We start from the raw sequence: 7,354 nt of genomic DNA, 5'->3' as shown, positions 1-7,354 counted from the left end.
TCGGGCTTGAGTGACGCGCTCGGTGAGTTCACTAACGGGTATGATCGAGTGGAATTCGGGTCCATTGTTCATGATGGGGTCGGCATAGCCCTCTTGTGACATTCCACTGCTCCTTTACCTGCAACCCGGTAGATGCCTGGGTCATTCTAGAGACCAAACCGAGTAGCCTAATGGCCTTCCCTCGATGGAGATTCTGTGGGCTTGGTAGAGGCTTAGGATCGAACGAGAAGGTTGAGATGACTCTATCTGCCAGACTGGGCAAGAGCCACATGGGGCTCATCTGCATTTTTCTCCCCTAGCTCTATTTGATGTGGGGTGGCCTCGAGCCCTTTGTGGTCCAGCCTTCGAACCCCGGTCAGTCGTTGCTCATGTCGAATGAGACAACTGTCGCTTTGTGATGCAACATGGAGTGTTGTGATGCATTTCGCTGCATGTGTGATGCTTAGTTCCTGAGCACCTGGGCGGTTCAGGGCCTGAATTGTACGGAGGGCATGGGCATATGGAATGAATGCGCGTATGGATGTATTAAATGATTATAAAGAAATAGAGGGGGTCGGTAGTGTTACCTTGATGACTCGAGTGATGAGGTTTAGAGAGCTTTAGTCAGAAATGTCTGACTAGGACCTATGCTCGTCGTTCGTGACAGAGTCGGCATGGCCTATATGGGGCATCCCTTTGCTCCCTACCTATCTCTCAGTGTGTGTTTTTGAGCCATTCGATCGACTTAGGAAGCCCGATGGTCTTTCCCAGCGGAGATCCTATTTTGGGTTTTTCCAAGTCCCACCTAGGGATGCGGAGAGCTGCCTACATGTGGTGACCCTTTGGTTTTCATGCCTAGTCATATGATAGTGGTGGGCCATACCCAGGCCATGTCTCGTCTTACCAGGTGGTGTTCCGTTTGACCAAGCGTCGTTCCGCTGGTCAGCGTGTATCCCATCGGTCAGGGTGTGTCCCATCGTTTCCCATCCGCATTGAATGGGGGAAGGGAGAGAGTTTTTTGCTCTAATCTTTTGCCCCTCTTCAGTTGTCGTGTATCTTCCTTAAATAGGGGGAGGGAGAGGGCTCTCCATCGTAGTCCTTTGCCTGTTCTCCAACTATTGTCTCTCCTCCTTCTTCCTCTTCACTGAGAGTGCCTGTATGCTATGGTGGTTCCTAACTAAGAGAGGGGGCGAGTGAGGGGGAGGACTTATAGATCCTTTCATGAATTCGGAGCGCGATGTTGAGTTGGAGGCTGCCTGGGGCGATGCTGGCCATCTTTGCCTAAGAAGGGGCAGTTTCTGCCAAAGGGGGCGGCGTGCTAGATTCATCTATGAGGCCTTCTTTGGGATGGAGCCATGTGCAGACTTTCTCTGGTGGATCTTCACCGGTCGAGCCTTGTCGGAGGGGAAGTTGCTCAGGGTCATGCCGGTGGAGGGTCCCACGCCTACAGCTGCTTAGGTTGTCCAGTTCATAAAGTTTGATGAGATCTCTTCTAGCCATGGTGGCCATACCTTGGTAGTGGCATCCCTGTCCAGGAGCTACCTCGACTGCATGAGAAGGTCAGGAGCTCCATGTTCCTCTACTGAGCATCTATGGGTGCGATGACCTTGAGGTACCAATTGTGCTCGCCGACATTGAGGGAACGGGACCGGGCGAGTCCCTTGACGTGCCCGTTGCACTCGCCGAAGTCAAGGGAATAGAACCAGGCGGTGGTTATGTCTAGTGGCGTGTGCTGTAGTTTCTCCTTTGGCGTCAGGCGATGTCGTTGAGGGGCCATAGTAGTATTTGGATTTGAAGTAGTTAGAAAAATATAATAGTTATGGGTGAGCCCTCATGTGAACAGTTTTGTATCAATGAATCCATCAGTTATGTTCTTATGATGGAACCACACTATTCATTCCCTGTTTTTTTTATCCTAGCATAACTTTCATTTTTATCCTTTTCTTTTTTGCACCTACCCATTAGTTCTGTAGGCTGTTGCTGTTGAGAGCCTAGGCATGGCCCGCGGGGCTCGGCTGCTTGTAACCGTAGGTCGTGGCAGGGTGCGTTCGGTTGGGAGTAAGAACAGAGTCACGTAGGGCAATCAATGAAATGGAATGTGCTTCCATTCGGGGACAAAGTTGTTTACCATGTGACAGTAAAAAAGAGAGCAAAAAAGAGAGGTAATATTAAGTATTATACCCTCATGGAGCCTCGAGTGACCTGGGCTAAAAGTGTTCGGGCTAGGGTGGTTTACAGGGGCAAGTGTTGACTAAAAAGTGGTAAGACCAAATTTAAGGGAAAAAAGACGTAGCTGTTCAATGTTCCAAGTGTTGGTGAGAATGTTGTCGTTGTTGTCCTCCAGTTGGTAGGTGCCTGGTCGGATTACTTCGGTCATCATATAGGGCCCTTCCCATGGTTGAGAGAGTTTGTGTTTTTCCTTCGCTGATTGGGTCCTCTAGAGTACAAGATCGCCGACTTCGAGTATCCTCCCCCTGATCTTCCTTTCATGGTACCTGCATAGGGTTTGTTGGTAGCAAGCGAATTGAATGACGGTCGTCTTGCGGGCCTCTTCGAGCAGGTTGACTGCGTCTTGCTGAGCCTCCATGGCTCGATCGCGGTCAAAAGCCTTCACTCTTGGGGCGTCATGGTCGAGGTCGGAGGGTAGTACCGCCTTAGCTCCGTAGGCCAGGAAGAAGGGTGTGAACCCTATGGATTGGTTTGGGGGTCATTCTTAGACTCTAGAGGATCACTAGGACCTCTGCAACCCATCGCCTGATGTACTTGTTGAGTCGGTCGAAGATACATGACTTAAGTCCTTAGAGGACCATGCCATTGGCACGCTCGACCTGACCGTTGGTTCATGGATGTCTGACCGAGGCCCAGTCGATCTTGATGTTGTATCTATCACAAAAGTCTAGGAACTTCTTTTCGGTGAAGTTTGTCCCGTGGTCAGTGATGATATAGTTAGGAATGCCGAACTGGTAGATGATGTCGAGGAAGAATTTAACTACCTCTTCTGAGCGGATGTTGGTGATGGGCTTGGCCTCTATCCACTTGGTGAACTTGTCGACTGCTACGAGTAGGTGAGTGAATCCTCCTAGGCCTATTTGAGGGGTCCCACCATGTTGAGTCCCTAGACCGTGAATGGCCAGGTAAGGGGAATGGTTTGGAGCTCCTATGCTGGCAAATGGGTTTGCTGAGTGTAGAATTGGCATCCTTCACATCTACGGATGACCTCCTCTACATCTTGTAGCGCGGTGGGCTAATAAAAACCTTGGTGAAAGGCTTTCCCGACCAGCGACCTTAGGGCCGTGTGGTGTCCACAAATCTCGGCATGGACCTCGAGGAGGAGCTGCTTCCCCTGGTTGGTGGGGATGCACTTCATGAGCACCCTTGATGGACTCCGTTTGTAGAGCTCGTCACCAAGTGCAATGAAGGTCTTAGTGCGTTGAGCGATCCATCGAGCTTTAGTCCTTTTGGGTGGGAGAACCTCCTCGAGGAGGTATGTGAGTAGCGGTGCTTGCTAGTTGGTTTGATCGAGTGCTAATACGGTGACATCGGTGGGTGACATCGTCATGGAGGTATTGGGATCAGAGCCTTCGAGCGCTCGCTAGGCATCGGGGTGTGTCTAGACTGGACCTTCCAGGATGCGGGCGAACGGCTCCTAGACATCGTTGATGAAGACCCTGCTTAGGAATGGATCCCGCCTGGCGACCAATTTTGCAAGAAAATTGGTGGCATCGTTGTCCTTTCGGTGGATGTGATGCAACTCGATCCCCTAGAATTTGTCCTCGAGCTTGTGCACCTCTTGGCAGTATGCTGCCATGAGTGGGCTTGTGCAGGAGGACTCATTCATGACTTGATCAACGACTAGCTCTGAGTCACCATGAACGTAGAGTCACGTAGCACCAAACTCGATGGCGATGCATAGTTCATTGATGAGGGCCTCCTACTCCATGACATTGTTTGAGGCTGAAAAGTGGAGGCAGATGGCATAGTGGAGCCTACTCCCATCTAGGGAGATCATAACCACTCTAGCCCTCGAGCTGGGGCACCATTATGGACCCATCGAAATACATTGTCTAGTATTCGTGGGTGACGTCCAGGGTCAGTAGGTGAACCTCTGTCCATTCAGCGACAAAATCTATGAGAGCCTAAGATTTAATGATGGTATGGGGGATGTACCTCATGTTGTGGCCCATGAGTTCGAGTGCCCACTTAGAGATCCGTCCCACGACATCGCGGTTGCGGATGATGTCCCCAAGCGGGTATGAAGTGATGACCGCGACTTCATGGTCGGTGAAGTAGTGCAGGAGCTTTTGGGTCACCATCAACACGGCTTATAGGAGTTTTTGCACCTAGGGGTACTGGACCTTGGGGTCAGTGAGTACTTCACCGACGAAGTATATGGGCCGCTGGACCTTAAGTTGATGTCCTGGCTCCTCCCTTTCGACGTCCAGTGTGGCGTTTACCACATGGTTGCTGGCCACGATGTAGAGGAGAAGGGGTTCTCCCCGTTCGAGAGCGATGAGGATCGGGGCTGACGTCAGGGACGCTTTGAGGCTCTCTAGATCCTGCTAAGCTTCCTCAGTCCAGACGAAAGTGTCTGTCTTTTTTAGAAGCTTGTAGAGTGGCATCCCCCGTTCGCCGAGCTGGGAGATGAACTGACTTAGGGCAGCCAGACAGCCGGTGAGCCTTTGCACGCCCTTGACGTTGCGTATGGGACCCATGTTGGAGATGGCCATGATTTTTTCAAGGTTGGCCTCGATGCCATGCTCGGACACAATGTATCCTAGCAGCTTCCCCTTTAGAACACCAAAAACACATTTTTTGGGATTTAGCCTGATGTTGAACCTTTGGAGGTTCGTGAACGTTGCGGACAAGTTTGTGATCAGGTCGCAAGCTTAAGTTGTTTTAACCACTATGTCATCAACATAGACGACGATCGTTGGTCTTGGCCTCTCGGCTTGATTAGGCTAATCGAGCGGGTTGATTTGGTCGGCGAAGCATTGCTGCATGCACCTTTGGTAGGTGGCGCCAGCGTTCTTCAAGCCGAATAGCATGGTTACATAGTAGTATGAACCATACAGGGTGATGAACGAGGTTGCGAGCTGATCAGACTCTTTCATCACGATCTGGTGATAGCCTGAGTAGGCATCCAGAAAGGAGAGGATCTCGCAACTCGAGGTGGAGTCAACTATCTGGTCTATGCGTGGTAGAGAAAAGTGATCCTTTGGGCACGCTTTGTTGAGGCCTGTATAATCAACACACATTCTCCACTTCATGGTCTTCTTTTTAATAAGAACAGGATTAGCAAGCCAGTCAGAGTGGAACACCTCTCTGATGAATCTGGCTACCAGGAGTTTGGCGATCTCTTCACCTATGGCCCTGCGTCTCTCATCGTCGAAGTGATGCAGGCGTTGCTTGGTGGGCTTTGAGCCCGGGATGAGGTGCAGTGCATGCTCAGTGACCTACCATGGTATGCCCGGCATATCAGAAGGCTGCCATGCGAAGACATCGCAATTGTCATGTAGGAAGTTGACAAGCTCGCATTCCTATTTGGCCAGGAGCTGGGTCCCAATCCGAACCATCTTGGTTGTGTCGGTGGGGTCGATTCCCATCGCCTTGGTTTCCTTGAGCAGATGGAAGGCCGTCGAGGAGCTTGGTTTGTTGTAGTCTAGGACTACCGGGATCGACGATTCCCTGAGCCACGGGAACTTGGACGAGTCAACGACCATAGTGGCGAGCTCGTAGTGCTCGTGGTCACACGTGTGAAAAGACGCTGCTCACGGTGATGACGCTGTTCGGTCTCAGCATCTTCAGCTTGAGGTAGGTATAGTTGGGGATTACCATGAATTTTGCGTAGCATGGCCGCCCCAAGATGGCATGGTAGGACCCTAGAAAATCCACCACTTCGAAGGTGAGGACCTCCGAGTAGAAGTTGGCCCGGTTGCCGAACGTGACGGGTAGGTCGATCTGCCAGAGCGGGTATACCTGCGCTCTAGGGATCACCCGTGGAAGGGAGAGCCTGCTAGGCGGAGCTCCGACCGGGGGATGTGCATGGCATCGAGGGTGTCGACGTAGAGGATGTTGAGGCCGCTGCCTTCGTCCATCAGCACCTTGGTGAGGCGCTTCTTGCGGATGATGGGGTCGACGACGAGCGGGTAGCATCTCGGTCTCACGATGTGGGAGGGATAGTCCCTCAGATCGAAGGTGATCGATGATTCTGACCAGCTGAGGAAGGAGGGGATGGCTGTCTCAGTGGCGCATGCCTCCCTATAGCATACCTTGTGCTAGCGCTTGGACCAGATGGCATTAGATCCACTGAAGATCATGATGCATTCGTTAGCGTCGGGGAAACCATCTCTGTCCTTGCCCATTGCGCCTCCTTTCTTGGCTGTCGCCTCTTTGTTGTCTCCTTCTTTTGGCCCGCCGGCCTATTGTAGGAAACATTTGAGGAGCTCACAGTCCTTATAGAGGTGTTTGATGTGGTAGGCGTGGTTGGTGCACGGACTGTCCATCAGCTTGTTGAAGTGGTCAGGCAGGCCCTGTTGGGGCTGCTTGCCCGTGCGATTAGCCGTGGCGACCAACGCGGTGCTGTCTGATCGGTGCTGATCCTTTTTGTTCTTCTTGACCCTCTATGTGGAGGGGCCCTCGTCTTGGTTCATGCGTTTGGCCTTGCCTTTGTCCTGACCTCCGTTGAAGACCGCTCCGACCGCCTCATCGTCGATGGCATGGTTAGTGGCGACGTCGAGCAAGTCACGGGTGGTAAGGGGCTTCAGGCATCCAAGATTGTGGACCAGGGACTCGCAAGTCGTCCCAGAGAGGAATGCACTGATGATGTCCGCATCAACGATATTAGGGAGGGAGTTGCATCGTTGAGAGAACCTACGGATGTAATCCCGTAAGGACTCGCTGGGCTCCTGCTGGCAACTCTTGAGATCCTAGGAGTTTCCAGGGTGGACATATGTCCCCTAGAAATTTCTGACGAAGACCCTCTTGAGGTCCGTCCAGTCGCGGATGCTGTCGTCTAGGAGAAATTCAAGCCATGCCTAAACATGTTCCCCCATAGATATGGGGAGATACTAAATGATGAAATAGTCATCATCCACCCCTCTAGCTTGGCAGGCGAGCCAAAAATCTTCAAGCCAAATACTGGGGTTTGTCTCCCTGGTGTACTTGGTGATGTTGGTGAGCGATCGGAAGCGCTTTGGGAACAGCGCTCTCTGGATACGCCGGTTAAAGGCCTGTGGTCCCGGACCCTCAGGGCTAGAACTTCGGTCGTCCGGCCAGCGACCATGCCTAGGGCGCGTTTCACCGCTCCCCTCGATGGTTCAGCCGAGATCCATGTCGCCTGCTCTCACTGTCGCCCGGCGGACATCATCATCATGCT

The sequence above is a fragment of the Miscanthus floridulus genome, chromosome 13, assembly GCF_019320115.1.
Source record: "Miscanthus floridulus cultivar M001 chromosome 13, ASM1932011v1, whole genome shotgun sequence".
Taxonomy (NCBI): domain Eukaryota; kingdom Viridiplantae; phylum Streptophyta; class Magnoliopsida; order Poales; family Poaceae; genus Miscanthus; species Miscanthus floridulus.
The sequence above is the reverse complement of the archived record's forward strand: the minus strand, read 5'-3'. Positions refer to the sequence as shown.